Consider the following 25,263-nt stretch of genomic DNA (forward strand, 5'->3'; position numbering starts at 1 on the left):
TCCCCGTGCTGTTCTCTTCTCCCCGTGCTACTCTCTTCTCCCCATGCTGCTCTCTTCTCCCCGTGCTGTTCTCTTCTCCCCGTGCTACTCTCTTCTCCCCGTGCTACTTGTGGAGACACGGGGCTCAGTGGGCGCTCTCGTCCACTAAAACTCGCCGCCTTTAGAAAGACAGCGTGGCTCAGGGCTCATCCCAACTGAACGCCGGCCTCCTTAACCGTGGGCGTAACACTTCTCACACAACACAGGGTGAGGGAACCACAATAATTAGACTTTATTGGATCCCCAAACAATTAACGGCACATAACCCATAACCAGCAAAACACACAAATGTAACAGGCAACAGAGTCTCACCCTTCCGCTGGCTCACCAGGGATTTAGAATGTCCATGCCTCACAGGTTCCAGGGCTATTTACTCCAATCCAGCAGCACCCTGCTTTTGGTGGGCACCCACCGAGAAAGGAATAATGCCAGAATTAGGAAGCTGTGTGAGGTCTGCAAAGTCTGTAACAGGTGACTGATCTGTCCCAACCTGAGTGTCCTCCTTAGGTAGTCCTGGTATGATGATACAATCCTGGCAGCCGGAGTCGAAATCCCTAGGCTTTGGATTTGGTCTCCAACCGGAACCGGAGTCCCTAGATTGAAGCCATAAGATATCCTGATCCTCTAGTCAGCTCCAAAGAGCTTAGACTGGATCCATCAGCATCCATCAACAACCTGGTGGCTTAAAGAAGTCCCTTTTTATAGCCACAGCCTTCCACTTAGATACACTGCGTCCTCATCGATTGGTTGGACAAGAGCGCCTCTCCCATTGGATGAATCTCAAGCTGCATGGACAATGTTCATCCAAATGATGGTTACAGAAAGACTGAGGGTATACAAGTAGTCTGGGAGTCACCGACTAGACAATGGCTACTAAGGTAATCACATTAGCAATACACAACTACAATACAATGGTTACTGGAAAAGTCTGGAGAAACAATACGTCTGGCTTTCAGTGGACAACACAATCACATGAGTCCAAAAGAGTCTTGTAAAAACAATGAGGGACTTATCCCCCGTCTATAAACAATCTATCATCCAGTCTGGCTGAATGTTAAGAAACTTTAACCCATGAGAGTCCATGTCGTCACACTACTCCCTTCTCCTCGTGCTACTCCCTTCTCCCCATGCTACTCTCTTCTCCCCATGCTACTCCCTTCTCCCCATGCTATTCTCTTCTCCCCATGCTACTCTCTTCTCGCCGTGCTACTCTCTTCTCCACGTGCTATTCTCTTCTCCCCGTGCTACTCCCTTCTCCCCGTGCTACTCTCTTCTCCCCGTGCTACTCTCTTCTCCCCGTGCTACTCTCTTCTCCCCGTGCTACTCCCTTCTCCCCGTGCTATTCTTTTCTCCCCGTGCTACTCCCTTCTCCCAGTGCTAATCTCTTATCCCCGTGCTAATCTCTTATCCCCGTGCTACTCCCTTCTCCCCTTGCTACTCTCTTCTCCCCGTGCTACTCCCTTCTCCCCGTGCTATTCTCTTCTCCCCGTGCTACTCCCTTCTCCCCGTGCTATTCTCTTCTCCCCGTGCTACTCTCTTCTCCCCGTGCTACTCTCTTCACCCCATGCTACTCCCTTCTCCCCATGCTATTCCCTTCTCCCCATGCTATTCTCTTCTCCCCATGATACACTCTTCTCCCCGTGCTACTCTCTACTCCCCGTGCTACTCTCTTCTCCCCGTGCTACTCTCTTCTCCCCGTGCTACTCTCTTCTCCCCGTGCTACTCTCTTCTCCCCGTGCTACTCTCTACTCCCCGTGCTACTCCCTTCTCCCCGTGCTACTCTCTTCTCCCCATGCTACTCCCTTCTCCCCGTGCTACTCCCTTCTCCCCATGCTATTCTCTTCTCCCCGTGCTACTCTCTTCTCCCCGTGCTACTCTCTTCTCCCCGTGCTACTCTCTTCTCCCCGTGCTACTCTCTTCTCCCCATGCTACTCTCTTCTCCCCGTGCTACTACCTTATCCCCGTGCTATTCTTTTCTCCCCGTGCTACTCCCTTCTCCCAGTGCTAATCTCTTCTCCCCGTGCTACTCTCTTCTCCCCGTGCTACTCCCTTCTCCCCGTGCTATTCTCTTCTACCCGTGCTACTCTCTTCTCCCCGTGCTACTCTCTTCTCCCCATGCTACTCTCTTCTCCCCGTGATACTCTCTTCTCCCCGTGATACTCTCTACTCCCCGTGCTACTCTCTACTCCCCGTGCTACTCTCTACTCCCCGTGCTACTCTCTACTCCCCGTGCTACTCTCTACTCCCCGTGCTACTCCCTTCTCCCCGTGCTACTCCCTTCTCCCCGTGCTATTCTCTTCTCCCCGTGCTACTCTCTTCTCCCCGTGCAACTCTCTTCTCCCCGTGCTACTCTCTTCTCCCCGTGCTACTCTCTTCTCCCCGTGCTACTCTCTTCTCCCCGTGCTACTCTCTTCTCCCCGTGCTACTCCCTTCTGCCCGTGCTACTCTCTTCTTCCCGTGCTACTCTCTTCTCCCCGTGCTACTCTCTTCTCCCCATGCTACTCTCTTCTCCCCATGCTACTCTCTTCTCCCCATGCTACTCCCTTCTCCCCATGTTGCTCCCTTCTCCCCATGCTGCTCTCTTCTCCCCATGCTACTCTCTTCTCCCCATGCTACTCTCTTCTCCCCGTGCTACTCTCTTCTCCCCGTGCTACTCTCTTCTCCCCGTGCTACTCCCTTCTCCCCGTGCTATTCTTTTCTCCCCGTGCTACTCCCTTCTCCCAGTGCTAATCTCTACTCCCCGTGCTACTCTCTTCTCCCCGTGCTACTCCCTTCTCCCCGTGCTATTCTCTTCTACCCGTGCTACTTTCTTCTTCCCGTGCTACTCTCTTCTCCCCGTGCTAGTCTCTTCTCCCCGTGCTACTCTCTACTCCCCGTGCTACTCTCTTCTCCCCGTGCTACTCTCTTCTCCCCGTGATACTCTCTTCTCCCCGTGATACTCTCTACTCCCCGTGCTACTCTCTACTCCCCGTGCTATTCTCTTCTCCCCGTGCTACTCTCTTCTCCCCGTGCAACTCTCTTCTCCCCGTGCAACTCTCTTCTCCCCGTGCAACTCTCTTCTCCCCGTGCTACTCTCTTCTCCCCGTGCTACTCTCTTCTCCCCGTGCTACTCTCTTCTCCCCGTGCTACTCCCTTCTGCCCGTGCTACTCTCTTCTTCCCGTGCTACTCCCTTCTCCCCGTGCTATTCTCTTCTCCCCGTGCTACTCTCTTCTCCCCGTGATACTCTCTTCTCCCCGTGATACTCTCTACTCCCCGTGCTACTCTCTACTCCCCGTGCTACTCTCTACTCCCCGTGCTACTCTCTACTCCCCGTGCTACTCTCTTCTCCCCGTGCTACTCCCTTCTCCCCGTGCTACTCCCTTCTCCCCGTGCTATTCTCTTCTCCCCGTGCTACTCTCTTCTCCCCGTGCAACTCTCTTCTCCCCGTGCTACTCTCTTCTCCCCATGCTACTCCCTTCTCCCCATGTTGCTCCCTTCTCCCCGTGCTGCTCTCTTTTCTCCCCATGCTACTCTCTTCTCCCCATGCTACTCTCTTCTCCCCGTGCTACTCTCTTCTCCCCGTGCTACTACCTTCTCCCCGTGCTATTCTTTTCTCCCCGTGCTACTCCCTTCTCCCAGTGCTAATCTCTTCTCCCCGTGCTAATCTCTTCTCCCCGTGCTACTCTCTTCTCTCCGTGCTACTCTCTTCTCCCCGTGCTACTTTCTTCTTCCCGTGCTACTCTCTTCTCCCCGTGCTACTCTCTTCTCCCCGTGCTACTCTCTTCTCCCCATGCTACCCTCTTCTCCCCGTGCTACTCTCTTCTCCCCGTGCTACTACCTTCTCCCCGTGCTATTCTTTTCTCCCCGTGCTACTCCCTTCTCCCAGTGCTACTCTCTTCTCCCCGTGCTACTACCTTCTCCCCGTGCTATTCTTTTCTCCCCGTGCTACTCCCTTCTCCCAGTGCTAATCTCTTCTCCCCGTGCTACTCCCTTCTCCCCGTGCTATTCTCTTCTACCCGTGCTACTTTCTTCTTCCCGTGCTACTCTCTTCTCCCCGTGCTACTCTCTTCTCCCCGTGCTACTCTCTTCTCCCCGTGATACTCTCTTATCCCCGTGCTAATCTCTTATCCCCGTGCTACTCCCTTCTCCCCGTGCTACTCTCTTCTCCCCGTGCTACTCCCTTCTCCCCGTGCTATTCTCTTCTCCCCGTGCTACTCCCTTCTCCCCATGCTACTCTCTTCTCCCCATGCTACTCTCTTCTCCCCGTGCTACTCTCTTCTCCCCGTGCTACTACCTTCTCCCCGTGCTACTCCCTTCTCCCAGTGCTACTCTCTTCTCCCCGTGCTACTACCTTCTCCCCGTGCTATTCTTTTCTCCCCGTGCTACTCCCTTCTCCCCGTGCTAATCTCTTCTCCCCGTGCTAATCTCTTCTCCCCATGCTACTCTCTTCTCCCCGTGCTACTCCCTTCTCCCCGTGCTACTCCCTTCTCCCCGTGCTATTCTCTTCTACCCGTGCTACTCTCTTCTCCCCATGCTACTCTCTTCTCCCCATGCTACTCTCTTCTCCCCATGCTACTCTCTACTCCCCGTGCTACTCTCTTCTCCCCGTGCTACTACCTTCTCCCCGTGCTATTCTTTTCTCCCCGTGCTACTCCCTTCTCCCCGTGCTACTCTCTTCTCCCCATGCTACTCTCTTCTCCCCATGCTACTCTCTTCTCCCCATGCTACTCTCTTCTCCCCGTGCTACTCCCTTCTCCCCGTGCTACTCCCTTCTCCCCGTGCTACTCCCTTCTCCCCGTGCTACTCCTTTCTCCCCGTGCTACTCCCTTCTCCCCGTGCAACTCTCTTCTCCCCGTGCAACTCTCTTCTCCCCGTGCTACTCTCTTCTCCCCGTGCTACTCTCTTCTCCCCGTGCTACTCTCTTCTCCCCGTGCTACTCTCTTCTCCCCGTGCTACTCCCTTCTCCCCATGCTACTCTCTTCTCCCCATGCTACTCTCTTCTCCCCATGCTACTCCCTTCTCCCCATGCTACTCCCTTCTCCCCATGCTACTCCTTTCTCCCCATGCTACTCTTCTCCCCATGTTGCTCCCTTCTCCCCGTGCTGCTCTCTTCTCCCCATGCTACTCTCTTCTCCCCATGCTACTCTCTTCTCCCCATGCTACTCTCTTCTCCCCGTGCTACTCTCTTCTCCCCGTGCTACTCCCTTCTCCCCGTGCTATTCTTTTCTCCCCGTGCTACTCCCTTCTCCCATTGCTACTCTCTTCTCCACGTGCTACTCTCTTCTCCCCGTGCTACTCTCTTCTCCCCGTGCTACTCCCTTCTCCCTGTGCTATTCTCTTCTCCCCGTGCTACTCTCTTCTGCCCATGCTACTCTCTTCTGCCCATGCTACTCTCTTCTCCCCGTGCTACTCTCTTCTCCCCATGCTACTCTCTTCTCCCCATGCTACTCGCTTCTCCCCATGCTACTCCCTTCTCCCCATGCTATTCTCTTCTCTCCATGCTACTCTCTTCTCCCCATACTACTCCCTTCTCCCCATGCTACTCTCTTCTCCCCGTGCTATTCTCTTCTCTCCGTGCTACTCCCTTCTCCCAGTGCTGCTCCCTTCTGCCCATGCTACTCTCTTCTTCTCGTGCTACTCTCTTCTCCCCGTGCTACTCCCTTCTCCCCATGCTACTCTCTTCTCCCCATGCTACTCTCTTCTCCCCATACTACTCCCTTCTCCCCATGCTACTCCCTTCTCCCCATGCTACTCCCTTCTCCCCATGCTACTCTTCTCCCCATGTTGCTCCCTTCTCCCCGTGCTGCTCTCTTCTCCCCATGCTACTCTCTTCTCCCCATGCTACTCTCTTCTCCCCGTGCTACTCTCTTCTCCCCGTGCTACTCCCTTCTCCCCGTGCTATTCTTTTCTCCCCGTGCTACTCCCTTCTCCCAGTGCTACTCTCTTCTCCACGTGCTACTCTCTTCTCCCCGTGCTACTCTCTTCTCCCCGTGCTACTCCCTTCTCCCCGTGCTATTCTCTTCTCCCCGTGCTACTCTCTTCTGCCCATGCTACTCTCTTCTGCCCATGCTACTCTCTTCTCCCCGTGCTACTCTCTTCTCCCCGTGCTACTCTCTTCTCCCCATGCTACTCGCTTCTCCCCATGCTACTCCCTTCTCCCCATGCTATTCTCTTCTCTCCATGCTACTCTCTTCTCCCCATACTACTCCCTTCTCCCCATGCTACTCTCTTCTCCCCGTGCTATTCTCTTCTCTCCGTGCTACTCCCTTCTCCCAGTGCTGCTCCCTTCTGCCCATGCTACTCTCTTCTTCTCGTGCTACTCTCTTCTCCCCGTGCTACTCTCTTCTCCCCATGCTACTCCCTTCTCCCCATGCTATTCTCTTCTCCCCATGCTACTCTCTTCTCCCCATGCTACTCCCTTCTCCCCATGATACTCTCTTCTCCCCGTGCTATTCTCTTCTCCCCGTGCTACTCTCTTCTCCCCGTGCTGCTCTCTTCTCCCCGTGCTGCTCTCTTCTCCCCGTGCTACTCTCTTCTCCCCGTGCTACGCTCTTCTCCCCGTGCTACGCTCTTCTCCCCGTGCTACGCTCTTCTCCCCGTGCTGCTCTCTTCTCCCCGTGCTACTCTCTTCTCCCCGTGCTACTCTCTTCTCCCTATGCTGCTCTCTTCTCCCCGTGCTGCTCTCTTCTCCCCGTGCTACTCTCTTCTCCCCATGCTGATCTTTTCTCCCCGTGCTGCTCTCTTCTCCCCGTGCTGCTCTCTTCTCCCCGTGCTGCTCTCTTCTCCCCGTGCTACTCTCTTCTCCCCATGCTGCTCTCTTCTCCCCGTGCTGTTCTCTTCTCCCCGTGCTACTCTCTTCTCCCCATGCTGCTCTCTTCTCCCCGTGCTGTTCTCTTCTCCCCGTGCTACTCTCTTCTCCCCGTGCTACTTGTGGAGACACGGGGCTCAGTGGGCGCTCTCGTCCACTAAAACTCGCCGCCTTTAGAAAGACAGCGTGGCTCAGGGCTCATCCCAACTGAACGCCGGCCTCCTTAACCGTGGGCGTAACACTTCTCACACAACACAGGGTGAGGGAACCACAATAATTAGACTTTATTGGATCCCCAAACAATTAACGGCACATAACCCATAACCAGCAAAACACACAAATGTAACAGGCAACAGAGTCTCACCCTTCCGCTGGCTCACCAGGGATTTAGAATGTCCATGCCTCACAGGTTCCAGGGCTATTTACTCCAATCCAGCAGCACCCTGCTTTTGGTGGGCACCCACCGAGAAAGGAATAATGCCAGAATTAGGAAGCTGTGTGAGGTCTGCAAGGTCTGTAACAGGTGACTGATCTGTCCCAACCTGAGTGTCCTCCTTAGGTAGTCCTGGTATGATGATACAATCCTGGCAGCCGGAGTCGAAATCCCTAGGCTGTGGATTTGGTCTCCAACCGGAACCGGAGTCCCTAGATTGAAGCCATAAGATATCCTGATCCTCTAGTCAGCTCCAAAGAGCTTAGACTGGATCCATCAGCATCCATCAACAACCTGGTGGCTTAAAGAAGTCCCTTTTTATAGCCACAGCCTTCCACTTAGATACACTGCGTCCTCATCGATTGGATGGACAAGAGCGCCTCTCCCATTGGATGAATCTCAAGCTGCATGGACAATGTTCATCCAAATGATGGTTACAGAAAGACTGAGGGTATACAAGTAGTCTGGGAGTCACCGACTAGACAATGGCTACTAAGGTAATCACATTAGCAATACACAACTACAATACAATGGTTACTGGAAAAGTCTGGAGAAACAATACGTCTGGCTTTCAGTGGACAACACAATCACATGAGTCCAAAAGAGTCTTGTAAAAACAATGAGGGACTTATCCCCCGTCTATAAACAAACTATCATCCAGTCTGGCTGAATGTTAAGAAACTTTAACCCATGAGAGTCCATGTCGTCACACTACTCCCTTCTCCTCGTGCTACTCCCTTCTCCCCATGCTACTCTCTTCTCCCCATGCTACTCCCTTCTCCCCATGCTATTCTCTTCTCCCCATGCTACTCTCTTCTCGCCGTGCTACTCTCTTCTCCACGTGCTATTCTCTTCTCCCCGTGCTACTCCCTTCTCCCCGTGCTACTCTCTTCTCCCCGTGCTACTCTCTTCTCCCCGTGCTACTCTCTTCTCCCCGTGCTACTCCCTTCTCCCCGTGCTATTCTTTTCTCCCCGTGCTACTCCCTTCTCCCAGTGCTAATCTCTTATCCCCGTGCTAATCTCTTATCCCCGTGCTACTCCCTTCTCCCCTTGCTACTCTCTTCTCCCCGTGCTACTCCCTTCTCCCCGTGCTATTCTCTTCTCCCCGTGCTACTCCCTTCTCCCCGTGCTATTCTCTTCTCCCCGTGCTACTCTCTTCTCCCCGTGCTACTCTCTTCACCCCATGCTACTCCCTTCTCCCCATGCTATTCCCTTCTCCCCATGCTATTCTCTTCTCCCCATGATACACTCTTCTCCCCGTGCTACTCTCTACTCCCCGTGCTACTCTCTTCTCCCCGTGCTACTCTCTTCTCCCCGTGCTACTCTCTACTCCCCGTGCTACTCCCTTCTCCCCATGCTACTCTCTTCTCCCCATGCTACTCTCTTCTCCCCATGCTACTCTCTTCTCCCCGTGCTACTACCTTATCCCCGTGCTATTCTTTTCTCCCCGTGCTACTCCCTTCTCCCAGTGCTAATCTCTTCTCCCCGTGCTACTCTCTTCTCCCCATGCTACTCTCTTCTCCCCATGCTACTCTCTTCTCCCCGTGCTACTCTCTTCTCCCCGTGCTACTACCTTATCCCCGTGCTATTCTTTTCTCCCCGTGCTACTCCCTTCTCCCCGTGCTACTCCCTTCTCCCCGTGCTACTCCCTTCTCCCCGTGCTACTCTCTTCTCCCCGTGCTACTCTCTTCTCCCCGTGCTACTCTCTTCTCCCCGTGCTACTCTCTTCTCCCCATGCTACTCTCTTCTCCCCTTGCTACTCTCTACTCCCCGTGCTACTCTCTACTCCCCGTGCTACTCTCTACTCCCCGTGCTACTCTTTACTCCCCGTGCTACTCTCTTCTCCCCGTGCTACTCTCTTCTCCCCGTGCTACTCTCTTCTCCCCGTGCTACTCTCTTCTCCCCGTGCTACTCCCTTCTGCCCGTGCTACTCCCTTCTTCCCGTGCTACTCTCTTCTCCCCATGCTACTCTCTTCTCCCCATGCTACTCTCTTCTCCCCATGCTGCTCCCTTCTCCCCATGTTGCTCCCTTCTCCCCATGCTGCTCTCTTCTCCCCATGCTACTCTCTTCTCCCCGTGCTACTCTCTTCTCCCCGTGCTACTCTCTTCTCCCCGTGCTACTCTCTTCTCCCCGTGCTACTCCCTTCTCCCCGTGCTATTCTTTTCTCCCCGTGCTACTCCCTTCTCCCAGTGCTAATCTCTTCTCCCCGTGCTACTCTCTTCTCCCCGTGCTACTCCCTTCTCCCCGTGCTATTCTCTTCTACCCGTGCTACTTTCTTCTTCCCGTGCTACTCTCTTCTCCCCGTGCTACTCTCTTCTCCCCGTGCTAGTCTCTTCTCCCCGTGATACTCTCTTCTCCCCGTGATACTCTCTTCTCCCCGTGATACTCTCTTCTCCCCGTGATACTCTCTACTCCCCGTGCTACTCTCTACTCCCCGTGCTACTCTCTACTCCCCGTGCTATTCTCTTCTCCCCGTGCTACTCTCTTCTCCCCGTGCAACTCTCTTCTCCCCGTGCAACTCTCTTCTCCCCGTGCTACTCTCTTCTCCCCGTGCTACTCTCTTCTCCCCGTGCTACTCTCTTCTCCCCGTGCTACTCCCTTCTGCCCGTGCTACTCTCTTCTTCCCGTGCTACTCTCTTCTCCCCGTGCTACTCTCTTCTCCCCGTGCTACTCTCTTCTCCCCGTGCTACTCCCTTCTCCCCGTGCTATTCTCTTCTACCCGTGCTACTTTCTTCTTCCCGTGCTACTCTCTTCTCCCCGTGCTACTCTCTTCTCCCCGTGCTACTCTCTTCTCCCCGTGAAACTCTCTACTCCCCGTGCTACTCTCTACTCCCCGTGCTACTCTCTTCTCCCCGTGCTACTCTCTTCTCCCCGTGCTACTCCCTTCTCCCCGTGCTATTCTCTTCTCCCCGTGCTACTCTCTTCTCCCCGTGCAACTCTCTTCTCCCCGTGCTACTCTCTTCTCCCCGTGCTACTCCCTTCTCCCCATGCTACTCCCTTCTCCCCGTGCTGCTCTCTTTTCTCCCCATGCTACTCTCTTCTCCCCATGCTACTCTCTTCTCCCCGTGCTACTCTCTTCTCCCCGTGCTACTACCTTCTCCCCGTGCTATTCTTTTCTCCCCGTGCTACTCCCTTCTCCCAGTGCTACTCTCTTCTCCCCGTGCTACTACCTTCTCCCCGTGCTATTCTTTTCTCCCCGTGCTACTCCCTTCTCCCAGTGCTAATCTCTTCTCCCCGTGCTAATCTCTTCTCCCCGTGCTACTCTCTTCTCTCCGTGCTACTCTCTTCTCCCCGTGCTACTTTCTTCTTCCCGTGCTACTCTCTTCTCCCCGTGCTACTCTCTTCTCCCCATGCTACTCTCTTCTCCCCGTGCTACTCTCTTCTCCCCGTGCTACTACCTTCTCCCCGTGCTATTATTTTCTCCCCGTGCTACTCTCTTCTCCCCGTGCTACTACCTTCTCCCCGTGCTATTCTTTTCTCCCCGTGCTACTCCCTTCTCCCCGTGCTAATCTCTTCTCCCCGTGCTACTCCCTTCTCCCCGTGCTATTCTCTTCTACCCGTGCTACTTTCTTCTTCCCGTGCTACTCTCTTCTCCCCGTGATACTCTCTACTCCCCGTGCTACTCTCTACTCCCCGTGCTACTCTTTACTCCCCGTGCTACTCTCTTCTCCCCGTGCTACTCTCTTCTCCCCGTGCTACTCTCTTCTCCCCGTGATACTCTCTTCTCCCCGTGATACTCTCTACTCCCCGTGCTACTCTCTACTCCCCGTGCTACTCTCTACTCCCCGTGCTACTCCCTTCTCCCCGTGCTACTCCCTTCTCCCCGTGCTACTCTCTACTCCCCGTGCTACTCTTTACTCCCCGTGCTACTCTCTTCTCCCCGTGATACTCTCTTCTCCCCGTGATACTCTCTTCTCCCCGTGATACTCTCTACTCCCCGTGCTACTCTCTACTCCCCGTGCTACTCTCTACTCCCCGTGCTACTCCCTTCTCCCCGTGCTACTCCCTTCTCTCCGTGCTACTCCCTTCTCCCCGTGCTATTCTCTTCTCCCCGTGCAACTCTCTTCTCCCCGTGCTACTCTCTTCTCCCCATGCTACTCCCTTCTCCCAGTGCTACTCTCTTCTCCCCGTGCTACTACCTTCTCCCCGTGCTATTCTTTTCTCCCCGTGCTACTCCCTTCTCCCAGTGCTAATCTCTTCTCCCCGTGCTAATCTCTTCTCCCCGTGCTACTCTCTTCTCCCCGTGCTACTCTCTTCTCCCCGTGCTACTCTCTTCTCCCCGTGCTATTCTCTTCTCCCCGTGCTATTCTCTTCTCCCCGTGCTACTTTCTTCTTCCCGTGCTACTCTCTTCTCCCCGTGCTACTCTCTACTCCCCGTGCTACTCTCTTCTCCCCGTGCTACTCTCTACTCCCCGTGCTACTCTCTACTCCCCGTGCTACTCTCTACTCCCCGTGCTACTCTCTACTCCCCGTGCTACTCCCTTCTCCCCGTGCTACTCCCTTCTCCCCGTGCTATTCTCTTCTCCCCGTGCTATTCTCTTCTCCCCGTGCAACTCTCTTCTCCCCGTGCTACTCTCTTCTCCCCATGCTACTCTCTTCTCCCCATGCTACTCTCTTCTCCCCATGCTACTCTCTTCTCCCCGTGCTACTCCCTTCTCCCCGTGCTACTCCCTTCTGCCCGTGCTACTCCCTTCTGCCCGTGCTACTCCCTTCTCCCCGTGCTACTCTCTTCTCCCCATGCTACTCTCTTCTCCCCATGCTACTCCCTTCTCCCCATGTTGCTCCCTTCTCCCCGTGCTGCTCTCTTCTCCCCATGCTACTCTCTTCTCCCCATGCTACTCTCTTTTCCCCGTGCTACTCTCTTCTCCCCGTGCTACTACCTTCTCCCCGTGCTATTCTTTTCTCCCCGTGCTACTCCCTTCTCCCAGTGCTACTCTCTTCTCCCCGTGCTACTACCTTCTCCCCGTGCTATTCTTTTCTCCCCGTGCTACTCCCTTCTCCCCGTGCTAATCTCTTCTCCCCGTGCTAATCTCTTCTCCCCGTGCTACTCTCTTCTCCCCGTGCTACTCCCTTCTCCCCGTGCTATTCTCTTCTACCCGTGCTACTCTCTTCTCCCCATGCTACTCTCTTCTCCCCATGCTACTCTCTTCTCCCCATGCTACTCTCTACTCCCCGTGCTACTCTCTTCTCCCCGTGCTACTACCTTCTCCCCGTGCTATTCTTTTCTCCCCGTGCTACTCCCTTCTCCCCGTGCTACTCTCTTCTCCCCATGCTACTCTCTTCTCCCCATGCTACTCTCTTCTCCCCGTGCTATTACCTTCTCCCCGTGCTATTCTTTTCTCCCCGTGCTACTCCCTTCTCCCCGTGCTACTCTCTTCTCCCCGTGCTACTCTCTACTCCCCGTGCTACTCTCTACTCCCCATGCTACTCTCTTCTCCCCATGCTACTCTCTTCTCCCCATGCTACTCTCTTCTCCCCATGCTACTCTCTTCTCCCCATGCTACTCTCTTCTCCCCATGCTACTCCCTTCTCCCCATGCTACTCCCTTCTCCCCGTGCTACTCCCTTCTCCCCGTGCTACTCCTTTCTCCCCGTGCTACTCCCTTCTCCCCGTGCTACTCCCTTCTCCCCGTGCAACTCTCTTCTCCCCGTGCAACTCTCTTCTCCCCGTGCTACTCTCTTCTCCCCGTGCTACTCTCTTCTCCCCGTGCTACTCTCTTCTCCCCATGCTACTCTCTTCTCCCCATGCTACTCTCTTCTCCCCGTGCTACTCCCTTCTCCCCGTGCTATTCTCTTCTCCCCGTGCTACTCTCTTCTGCCCATGCTACTCTCTTCTGCCCATGCTACTCTCTTCTTCATGTGCTACTCTCTTCTCCCCGTGCTACTCTCTTCTCCCCATGCTACTCTCTTCTCCCCATGCTACTCCCTTCTCCCCATGCTATTCTCTTCTCTCCATGCTACTCTCTTCTTTCCATACTACTCCCTTCTCCCCATGCTACTCTCTTCTCCCCGTGCTATTCTCTTCTCTCCGTGCTACTCCCTTCTCCCAGTGCTGCTCCCTTCTGCCCGTGCTACTCTCTTCTTCTCGTGCTACTCTCTTCTCCCCGTGCTACTCTCTTCTCCCCATGCTACTCTCTTCTCCCCATGCTACTCCCTTCTCCCCATGCTATTCTCTTCTCCCCATGCTACTCTCTTCTCCCCATGATACTCCCTTCTCCCCGTGCTATTCTCTTCTCCCCGTGCTATTCTCTTCTCCCCGTGCTGCTCTCTTCTCCCCGTGCTGCTCTCTTCTCCCCGTGCTGCTCTCTTCTCCCCGTGCTACGCTCTTCTCCCCGTGCTACGCTCTTCTCCCCGTGCTACGCTCTTCTCCCCGTGCTACTCTCTTCTCCCCGTGCTACTCTCTTCTCCCTATGCTGCTCTCTTCTCCCCGTGCTGCTCTCTTCTCCCCGTGCTACTCTCTTCTCCCCATGCTGCTCTCTTCTCCCCGTGCTGCTCTCTTCTCCCCGTGCTGCTCTCTTCTCCCCGTGCTGCTCTCTTCTCCCCGTGCTACTCTCTTCTCCCCGTGCTACTTGTGGAGACACGGGGCTCAGTGGGCGCTCTCGTCCACTAAAACCCGCCGCCTTTAGAAAGACAGCGTGGCTCAGGGCTCATCCCAACTGAACGCCGGCCTCCTTAACCGTGGGCGTAACACTTCTCACACAACACAGGGTGAGGGAACCACAATAATTAGACTTTATTGGATCCCCAAACAATTAACGGCACATAACCCATAACCAGCAAAACACACAAATGTAACAGGCAACAGAGTCTCACCCTTCCGCTGGCTCACCAGGGATTAGAAGGTCCGTGCCTCAGAGGTTCCAGGGCTATTTACTCCAATCCAGCAGCACCCTGCTTTTGGTGGGCACCCACCGAGAAAGGAATAATGCCAGAATTAGGAAGCTGGCTGAGGTCTGCAAAGTCTGTAACAGGTGACTGATCTGTCCCAACCTGAGTGTCCTCCTTAGGTAGTCCTGGTATGATGATACAATCCTGGCAGCCGGAGTCGAAATCCCTAGGCTGTGGATTTGGTCTCCAACCGGAACCGGAGTCCCTAGATTGAAGCCATAAGATATCCTGATCCTCTAGTCAGCTGCAAAGAGCTTAGACTGGATCCATCAGCATCCATCAACAACCTGGTGGCTTAAAGAAGTCCCTTTTTATAGCCACAGCCTTCCACTTAGATACACTGCGTCCTCATCGATTGGTTGGACAAGAGCGCCTCTCCCATTGGATGAATCTCAAGCTGCATGGACAATGTTCATCCAAATGATGGTTACAGAAAGACTGAGGGTATACAAGTAGTCTGGGAGTCACCGACTAGACAATGGCTACTAAGGTAATCACATTAGCAATACACAACTACAATACAATGGTTACTGGAAAAGTCTGGAGAAACAATACGTCTGGCTTTCAGTGGACAACACAATTACATGAGTCCAAAAGAGTCTTGTAAAAACAATGAGGGACTTATCCCCCGTCTATAAACAATCTATCATCCTGTCTGGCTGAATGTTAAGAAACTTTAACCCATGAGAGTCCATGTCGTCACACTACTCCCTTCTCCTCGTGCTACTCTCTTCTCCCCATGCTACTCCCTTCTCCCCATGCTATTCTCTTCTCCCCATGCTACTCTCTTCTCGCCGTGCTACTCTCTTCTCCACGTGCTACTCTCTTCTCCCCGTGCTACTCCCTTCTCCCCGTGCTACTCCCTTCTCCTCGTGCTACTCTCTTCTCCCCATGCTACTCCCTTCTCCCCATGCTATTCTCTTCTCCCCATGCTACTCTCTTCTCGCCGTGCTACTCTCTTCTCCACGTGCTATTCTCTTCTCCCCGTGCTACTCTCTTCTCCCCGTGCTACTCTTGTAATACTATTGTATGTACTGAGGATTTCGATTGCGTTAGGGCAATGACAATCAGAGACGAGTTCTTGGTGCAGAAATGTTTATAACAGGTAACCAACGATATGTACATAAACGGAACAAAACACAGTAGAACAATAAACACCGGAAATACCTTCCAGGATCGGAGCGAAGGGAATTCCCGGGGCCACGCACCGGACTCCCCCAGGGAGACCACCAAGAGCGAACCCCTATACAGGGACTGTCTGGCAATCACCCCAGAAGGCCTAAATGCGCAGCAGCCGGGACACAAAGGGCCAGAGGTATAGTCCAAAAATGTCCGCACGAGATGAGAGTCCAGAGTGGTTACGAACCGGAAGGAACCGGGCAGAAGTGCTGACCAAAGACGGCAGACGGAGTCCGGGCACAGCTTGATGAGTCCGAGTGAAGTCCAAAGTCGGTGTCGGTTGTTTTTCGGGAGGATCCAAAATGTCAATCAGGAACCAAGAGCAGCAAAGCAGGAGCACACAGCAAGCAGTATACTCAGGCACTGGACTAAGCTTAGAGGCGGCCTTTTAAACAGCTGGACAGGAAGTAGGGCAACAGAACAGCAAACTCCATGTTAACCGAGGGCAAGCTCTTTCAAAAGAGAACTGGAAATCCCGGAAGTCTGACAGTACTCCCCCCCCCCCAGAAACGGCCTCAGGACGGATCAGGGCCTGGCTTGTCCGGGTACCGCCGATGAAACTGAGCAACCTTCCGGGGCGCACGAATGTTACCCACGGGTTCCCAGGAATCGTCCTCGGGGGAGTACCCCTGCCAACGTACCAGATACTGAAGCCGATGACGATGGAGCCGGGAGTCAATAATGTCCTCAACCACGAACTGCTCCTCGCCGTCAACCATCACAGGCGGAGGAGGAGGCACGACACGACCATGAAACGTATTAGGGGAAACGGGTTTGAGGAGAGAAACATGAAAGACCGGGTGTACCTTTAAATGGTGCGGCAACCGCAGCCGACAGGCCACAGGGCTCACGATCCCGGTGATCTTAAACGGACCGATGAATTTCTGTCCCAGCTTCTGCGAAGGAACACCCAATCTCAGGTTTTTGGTGGATAACCACACCGAGTCCCCTACCTTATACATGGGTGCCTGTTTCCGGTGAGTGTCTGCTGACCTCTTGTAACGCTCCTGAGCCGAAGCCACAGTGTCCTTTAGAACCTCCAGATTCTGTCGTAGCTCCGTCAATCTGTCCTCCACCGCTGGCACCGAAACCGCAACCGGTGACCTAGGCAAAACATTCGGATGGTAACCCAAGTTAGCGAAAAAGGGCATTACCTTAGTGGAGCTGCTCTGAGTGTTGTTATACGAGAACTCCGCCAAAGGAAGCATCTTCAACCAATCGTCCTGCAGATGGCTGACATAACATCGGAGGTACTGTTCCAGGGTTTGATTAGTCCGTTCGGTTTGCCCATTTGTCTGAGGATGGTATGCAGAAGATAAACAGACATCAATCTGGAGTGCCGAACAAAACCCCTTCCAGAACTTAGACGTGAACTGCACGCCCCGGTCAGAGATGATCTCATCTGGTACCCCATGCAATCGGAATATGTTCTGGATAACCAAATCCACAGTCTCTGCGGCTGAGGGAAGACCGGTACACGGAATAAAGTGAGCAGCTTTTGTCAACCGATCCACCACCACTAAAATGGTATTGTGACCGCCTGAGACTGGCAACTCCACAATAAAATCCATTGAGATGGATCCCCAAGGGCGAGATGGAACGGGTAACGGTTGGAGGAGTCCCGTAGGAGCCACACGAGGGACCTTGCACCGGGCACAAACCACACATGAGTGGACATAGTCTTTTACATCCTTTAAACAGGTAGGCCACCAGAAAAAACGACTCAGAAATTCCTGCGTCTTCTGTACCCCCCTATGACCAGCCAACACGGAGTCATGGACCAACTTGAGAACCCGAAGTCTTACGGCCTCCGGGACATAAATACGTCGCTCTCTCAACCACACACCATTCCGAAGAACAAGAGTCACATCATTCGGGGGGGCAGCAAGAAATACGTCACCATCATAGGCCAGCTTGATGTCCTTCCACAAGTCCTGGTCCTGGATTACTCCAACGAAATTGGCATCTGATAACACGGTCTGAGACGGGGTTCCAGGCACGGAGTCCATGGCGTGGATTCGGGACAAGGCATCGGCTTTCCCATTACGTGAACCTGGACGGTATGTAACGATAAAATTGAACTGATTAAGGAATAAGCTCCAACGGGCTTGCCGTGGAGACAGGCACCTGGCAGACTTAAGAAATTCCAGGTTACGATGATCTGTGAGTACTATCACTTGCTGCGCAGCTCCCTGTAAGTGGTGTCTCCATTCCTTAAAAGCTGAAATAATCGCCAACAATTCCTTGTCCGCAATGTCATAGTTCCTTTCTGCAGGGGACAACCGGCGAGAAAAGAAAGCACACGGATGCAAGAGACTCTTGTCCCCAGTCCTTTGGGAAAGGATAGCCCCTAATGCATAATCGGAAGCGTCGACTTCCACGATAAAGGGAAGTGCGGGATTCGGGTGTACTAGTATTGGCGCTGAGGTAAAACAAGCCTTGAGACGATTGAAAGCTTCCTGGGCCTGGGCGGCCCACACAAACTTCTGTCCTTTCTTGGTTAACAGAGTGATGGGACGGACGATCTCTGAAAAGTTACGGATAAAGCGTCGGTAAAAGTTGGCAAAACCGACAAAGCGTTGTACCTCCTTGATGTTTCCCGGTTCCGGCCAGTCTAGAATTGCTTGTATCTTGCCAGACTCCATGTTCAGTCCCTGAGGAGAGATGACATATCCTAAAAATTGTATTTGTGAGCAATGGAATTCGCACTTCTCCAGTTTAATGTACAGGTGGTTATCACTCAGACGGGTAAGTACTGTCTTGACGTGCTCCTGGTGTTCCTGTAGGGAATCAGAAAAGATCAAGATATCATCCAGGTAAATCACCATGAATTGGTCCATTATATCCCTAAAAATATCGTTGACTAGATGTTGGAAAGCCGCAGGGGCGTTACAAAGTCCAAAAGGCATCACTAGATACTCATAATGTCCATACCGACATCTGAACGCTGTCTTCCACTCGTCTCCGGGACGTATGCGGAGTAGATTATATGCCCCACGGAGATCCAATTTAGTGAATATCTTTGCCTGTTGGACTCTCTCCAATAGCTCAGGAATCAACGGTAACGGATACCGGTTCCGGATGGTTATCTTATTTAGTTCCCGGTAGTCGATACAAGGTCTCAGAGTCCCCTCTTTCTTTTTCACGAAAAAGATGGGTGCCCCTGCTGGTGAGGTAGAAGGGCGAATAAATCCCTTGGCTAGACTTTCATCGATGTAATCCTTTAGTGCTTCTAGCTCAGGTGCCGCCAACGGGTAGACATGACCAAACGGGATCTCCGCCCCTGGGAGTAAGTCTATGGGACAATCATACGGTCTATGCGGGGGAAGCCGATCTGCTTTTCTTTTGTCGCATATATCAGCGAAGTCATGATAAACCGGGGGTAGAACAGGTACCTGTACAGTGCCCTCCGCATTCGGTGTTACTGGAACCGGTACAGTTGGACTAATGGTCGGACCACTCTGCGGTGGGAAGGATATTTCCTTAGTCTCCCAATCGATGACTGGATTTGTAGACCGTAGCCACGGAATTCCTAAAATAATCGGAAAATGGGGAGAAGAAATCAACATGAAAACAAGGGTCTCCTGCTGACCTGGCTTCATCACGCATTCTAGGGGTACTGTTTCCCGATCAACTGGTCCAGAAACTAACGGAGATCCGTCTACCGTCTCCATGGTAACCGGTGAGGATCTTTGTTGAGTCCGGATACCGTGTTTCCTGGCAAAAGAAGAGTCCATGAAATTACCCCCTGCCCCAGAGTCTATCATAGCAGATGTAGGAATTAACTGTCCCTCCCACCGTATCTGAATGGGAAGCGAGCAATGGGTGTATTTCCCTTCTGAGTCCTTAGGTGATGTTGACATTACAGTCAAGGGAAATACCGCATCCAGGTGTCCACTTGCCTCAGAGATATCGGACTCTGCGTCCGTGTTGTCACACTCTGCCATGGCTGCCAATACCTTATTTGGGCGATTTGGACGTCTCGGGCAGTCAATCAAGAAATGGTCCGATTGACCGCAATAGAAACACAAACGCTCACGGAGCCGGTGTTCACGACATTCGTTGGTCTCTCGCTTTTGCAGAGAGTCCACTTGCATAGGAACGTCCTCGGCCTCCCGTGGCGTCCTGAGAGCGGGTTCTCTGGAAGGAAACGCAAAGTTGGTTACCCGGTTTACAGCTGCCCATTTTTCCTGTCTACGTTCCGTCAAGCGGGTATCGATACGCACAGTGTTGGAGAAACAGTTCAAAATCCCGTGGAGATTCGGCACGAGCTAACTCGTCCTTGATGATACCGGACAAACCCTTTCTGAAAACGGACAATAGTGCATTGTTTCCCCAGTCGGTGTCTACCACTAACCTCTTGAACTCAGTGGCGTATTCAACGACAGACCGCTTTCCCTGACGTAAGGAAAGGAGAGCCGATTCAGCGGTAGCACGGCGATTCGGATCATCAAACATTTGCGCCATTGCGGTCAGAAAGTCATCCAGGTGATTTAAACGGATATCCCGATTCTCTATCATAGGATTAGCCCAAGCCAGTGCTCGTGAGGTTAACAACATGATTATACATAACACTTTTGACCGGTCAGAACGGTAATAATCAGCATGTACATCAAAAAACAGTATACACTGGTTCACAAATCCACGAAACTGACTACGATCACCACTGAAACGAAACGGGGGTAACCTAGGCATACCAGCAGCTGATACGGACGTAGTGGGGACGGCTTCCTGAGCCTCCACTCTGACTTGCAAATCCTGAATAGCCGGACCCAGTACCTGGTGATCATGGCCCAGCTGTGCCTCCACATCTCTAAGTTTAGTTTGTACCGCCTCCATCTCCTGCTGCAAGGAGTTAATCATGGAGAAAAGCTGGTCTACTCGTGTCTCAGTCATTGCCCCAGCGAAATCCTCTTATGGCCTGAGTATAATGTAATACTATTGTATGTTCTGAGGATTTCGATAGCGTAGGGCAATGATCAGCAGAGACGAGTTCTTGGTACAGACATGTTTATAATATGTAACCACGGTAGATACACAACGGAACAAACACAGTAGAACACACACACGAAATACCTTCCCGAAACGGAGCGAAGGGAATTCCCGGGGCCACGCACCGGACTCCCCCAGGGAGACCACCAAGAGCGAACCCCTATACAGGGACTGTCTGGCAATCACCCCAGAAGGCCTAAATGCGCAGCAGCCGGGACACAAAGGGCCAGAGGTATAGTCCAAAAATGTCCGCACGAGATGAGAGTCCAGAGTGGTTACGAACCGGAAGGAACCGGGCAGAAGTGCTGACCAAAGACGGCAGACAGAGTCCGGGCACAGCTTGATGAGTCCGAGTGAAGTCCAAAGTCGGTGTCGGTTGTTTTTCGGGAGGATCCAAAATGTCAATCAGGAACCAAGAGCAGCAGGGCAGGAGTACACCACAGCAAGCAGTATACTCAGGCACTGGACTAAGCTTAGAGGCGGCCTTTTAAACAGCTGGACAGGAAGTAGGGCAACAGAACAGCAAACTCCATGTTAACCGAGGGCAAGCTCTTTCAAAAGAGAACTGGAAATCCCGGAAGTCTGACAACTCTCTTCTCCCCGTGCTACTCCCTTCTCCCCGTGCTATTCTTTTCTCCCCGTGCTACTCCCTTCTCCCCGTGCTACTCCCTTCTCCCAGTGCTAATCTCTTATCCCCGTGCTACTCTCTTCTCCCCGTGCTACTCTCTTCTCCCCGTGCTACTCTCTTCTCCCCGTGCTACTCTCTTCTCCCCGTGCTACTCTCTTCTCCCCGTGCTACTCCCTTCTCCCCGTGCTACTCTCTTCTCCCCGTGCTACGCTCTTCTCCCCGTGCTACGCTCTTCTCCCCGTGCTACTCTCTTCTCCCCGTGCTACTCTCTTCTCCCCGTGCTACTCTCTTCTCCCCGTGCTACTCCCTTCTCCCCATGCTATTCTCTTCTCCCCATGCTACTCTCTTCTCCCCGTGCTACTCTCTTCTCCCCGTGCTACTCTCTTCTCCCCGTGCTACTCCCTTCTCCCCATACTATTCTCTTCTCCCCATGCTACTCTCTTCTCCCCGTGCTACTCTCTTCTCCCCGTGCTACTCCCTTCTCCCCATGCTATTCTCTTCTCCCGTGCTACTCCCTTCTCCCCATGCTGCTCTCTTCTTCCCGTGCTGCTCTCTTCTCCCCGTGCTGCTCTCTTCTCCCCGTGCTACTCTCTTCTCCCCGTGCTGCTCTCTTCTCCCCGTGCTACTCTCTTCTCCCCGTGCTACTTGTGGAGACACGGGGCTCAGTGGGCGCTCTCGTCCACTAAAACCCGCCGCCTTTAGAAAGACAGCGTGGCTCAGGGCTCATCCCAACTGAACGCCGGCCTCCTTAACCGTGGGTGTAACACTTCTCACACAACACAGGGTGAGGGAACCACAATAATTAGACTTTATTGGATCCCAAACAATTAACGGCACAGTACACATAACCAGCAAAACACACAAATGTAACAGGCAACAGAGTCTCACCCTTCCACTGGCTCACCAGGGATTTAGAATGTCCATGCCTCACAGGTTCCAGGGCTACTTACTCCAATCCAGCAGCACCCTGCTTTTGGTGGGCACCCACCGAGAAAGGAATAATGCCAGATTTAGGAAGCTGGCTGAGGTCTGCAAAGTCTGTAACAGGTGACTGATCTGTCCCAACCTGAGTGTCCTCCTTAGGTAGTCCTGGTATGATGATACAATCCTGGCAGCCGGAGTCGAAATCCCTAGGCTGTGGATTTGGTCTCCAACCGGAACCGGAGTCCCTAGATTGAAGCCATAAGATAAGTCTGAGGTCCAGTGCGTCTGGAGGAGGTTTTCTTCCAGGATATCTCTGTATTTGGCCGCATTCATCTTTTCTTCAAATGTAACCAGTTGTCCTGTCCCCTCCCCCATAGCATGATGCTGCCACCACCATGTCTCACTGTGGGGATGGTATTGGGCAGGTGATGAGCAGTACCTGGTTTTCTCCACACATACCGCTTACAATTATCACCAGAAAGTTCTCCCTTCGTCTCATCAGACCAGAGAATCTTATAGTCTCATAGTCTTGGAATTCTGTCTCTGAGCTCTTTGGGCAGTTCCTTTGACCTCATGATCCTCATTTGGTGTGACATGCAGTGTGAGCTGTGAGGTCTTATATACACAGGTGTGCGCCTTTCCAAATCACGTCCTTTCAGATTAATTACACACAGCTGGATCCCAATGAAGGAGGAGGAAATGGCCAGCATGGGACTTACATATGAGTGTCTGGACAAAGGGGCTGAATACTTATCACCATGTGTTATACTGAGCACAGGGGCTGAATACTTATGATCATGTGTTATACTGAGCAAAGGGGCTGAATACTTATGACCATGTGTTATACTGAGCAAAGGGGCTGAATACATATCACCATGTGATATACTGAGCAAAGGGGCTGAATACTTATGACCATGTGTTTTACTGAGCAAAGGGGCTGAATACTTATGTATACCGCCCAGGGCACAGCCGGCTGCCGAGCCGCTTGGATCCGTGCTCGTCGATGGGTGGCTCGAGCTCCTCACGGACCCGGGGGTCACGTCGCTCTGAAAGGGAGTTGCTGGCGCTACGTGAGGGGTGGTGTTCGGTGGAGAGGTCCACGGCCGGGGCCGTGGTTGTTTGGGGATTAAGTTCCGGACGCCACCCACAAGTTGTGGTGAATGGATGGACACCACCGCTGCCGTTGACTAGGCTCCCGTGGACGGTGTTGCGCAGCTTGGTGTTGGCCTCCTCCGTGGGTAGGGGGGATGATGGTCCCAGGGGCCCGAGGGAGGTGCTGAGGCGGGGGACTTGGATGACACTGCTGGCGTGTCGGTGCGGTGCGGCGCGGCGCGGTGTGTGGCCTGAAGGCACTGGTGTACTCACTATTACAAACACGCTGGAGTCTCGGGTAAACCAAACAAGATGGTGGATGGTGCCCGCAGCCGGCTGCGCTTTTCCCCTTTTCAGGTTGGTGGTTTCCGCCTTTCTCCTGCACCTCACTTTTGGTAGAAATGATGACTCCTATGCCTGAGCAACGGTAGTCCACTCCCCAGCCTGGTGTGTGCCAGTAGAGCCCGTGTGCCTGCAGACGCTGGCCCTGGGGTCTCGATGCCTGTGCGGTGGCTTTCTACCCCTATCGTTGGGCTGTTGTCTTCAGTCGGGTCTTAGGTGGGAAAGGGCCTAAAGTCCAGTCCTCAATCAGTTGATTTGACTCAGCCCTGTTGGTTCTGGACCTCGTAGGAGTACCCCTCCTGGTGCTCCGGTTTCCAATCGGTTCCCTGGTTCGGTACCGGCGGGCCACCGCCCGTCCCCGGTCCCTACGGTTCCACCGGCTGTAATCCCAGCTCCTACAGGCGGCCACCATGGTCTGTCTCCTTGCCAGAGGTGACTGGGCTCCAACCCAGACACCTGGTGTTAGACTAGAGCAGACCTGGACGCAAATCTGCACTTGCCCTCCACTCCACTTCACTGTCAAAACTCAACTCCTCTGCTTTTCCTGCCTCAGGGCCTGTGTCCTCCTCGGTGGGCGTTGCCAACCGCCTGGCTCCGCCCCCCTGGTGTGAACATCAAACCCTGAGGGAGGTGACAAAGGTTTTGTAGGTTGGCTGCTGTCACCTTATTAAGGGGGGGGGGGGTGTTTGTGTAAGGGCCTACCTGTGACTACCTGGCTAGTCCAGGGCGTCACATTCCCCCTTGGTTTAATGCAGACCGTCCGCGGGCTGCCTGTCTACCACCGGTTTATTTTGTTGCTTTGTAACTGGAAAAGAGTAAAACATATTTACAAGCATAATAAACTTTGTACAATTTTTAAGCATGTTTTGAAATCTTCCCTTACAGGAGGCACATTCTTTAACCGTTGCAAACATATAACATTTTTATTAATAACGGGAACGGGAACGGGTCCTTCTGCTTGCCCACCCAAACAAACCTAGCCTAAGAAACGGGCAGCACCCCTTTTCCCCAGTCCAGGAACGGGCCCAGGTTGTGCTTTACGGGACGGGTACAGGGTTCCACACCCGGTTGTCTCTCAGGGGCCCCACGTCCAGGAGACCCCTGACCCGGAGGATCGCCACCGGTCGCATTGGTGACAGGGCCTCGGCCATCACTTTCCCGCAGGCCCATCCTCCAGTCTGTGTGACGCCCTGGGCAAGCCAGGGGTCACAGGTCACAACACCACACACACCCCACATTCCCTGCAGGAACACCAAGGTCAGAACACAAAACCCTTGTTGCCTTCCTACAGGGGCTGATGTCCACACCAGGGGGTGGGCCAGGCGGTTGGCTCCGCCCACCGAGGAGTTCACAGCCCTTGAGGCGGGAAAAACCAGCAGTTCAGTTCAGTGGAGAGTTTAGTGGAGAGTAGAAGTGAAGTGGTAGAGGAGCAAGAGAGAGGAGTTAAGGTGGAAGAGAAAGTGACAGTTAAGAACCTAAAGTCGGTCCGGGTGTGTGCCCCGAACTGAGACAGCAAGGTTGGCAGACGGCGGTGACCGTCTGCAGGAGAGGCTGATCGGAGGTTGCCGAAAGGACCGTGGACGGGTGGTGGCCCGGCGGTACCGGAGCGGTATACAAAGATTAGTCAGCACCAGTGGCAGGGGCCTTTCGGATCCCGGCAAGGCTAGGAGTCGCCGGATTTGCCAAATCCGTCAGTGAAGGGGACCTCCGGGTCTACCAGCAGCAAAGTCCCGATTGAAGCCAACAGTCCAACGGTGAAGGGGAGACACCGCCACCGCCAAGGCACCAGTTTCCCAGGGCCAGCGCCTGCGGGCAAGAGAGGGGCTCCTCCGGCTCATATCCAAGTCGGGGAGCGGGTTACCGGTGGGAATCCATCGCTACCAACAACCGTTTCTAGGTGCAGGTAAGAGACAGTCACCGCTAACTTGCAGGGAACATCAACACCGCAGCCGTCCGAG

Source organism: Anomaloglossus baeobatrachus, chromosome 4, assembly GCF_048569485.1.
Source record: "Anomaloglossus baeobatrachus isolate aAnoBae1 chromosome 4, aAnoBae1.hap1, whole genome shotgun sequence".
NCBI classification, from domain to species: Eukaryota; Metazoa; Chordata; class Amphibia; order Anura; family Aromobatidae; genus Anomaloglossus; species Anomaloglossus baeobatrachus.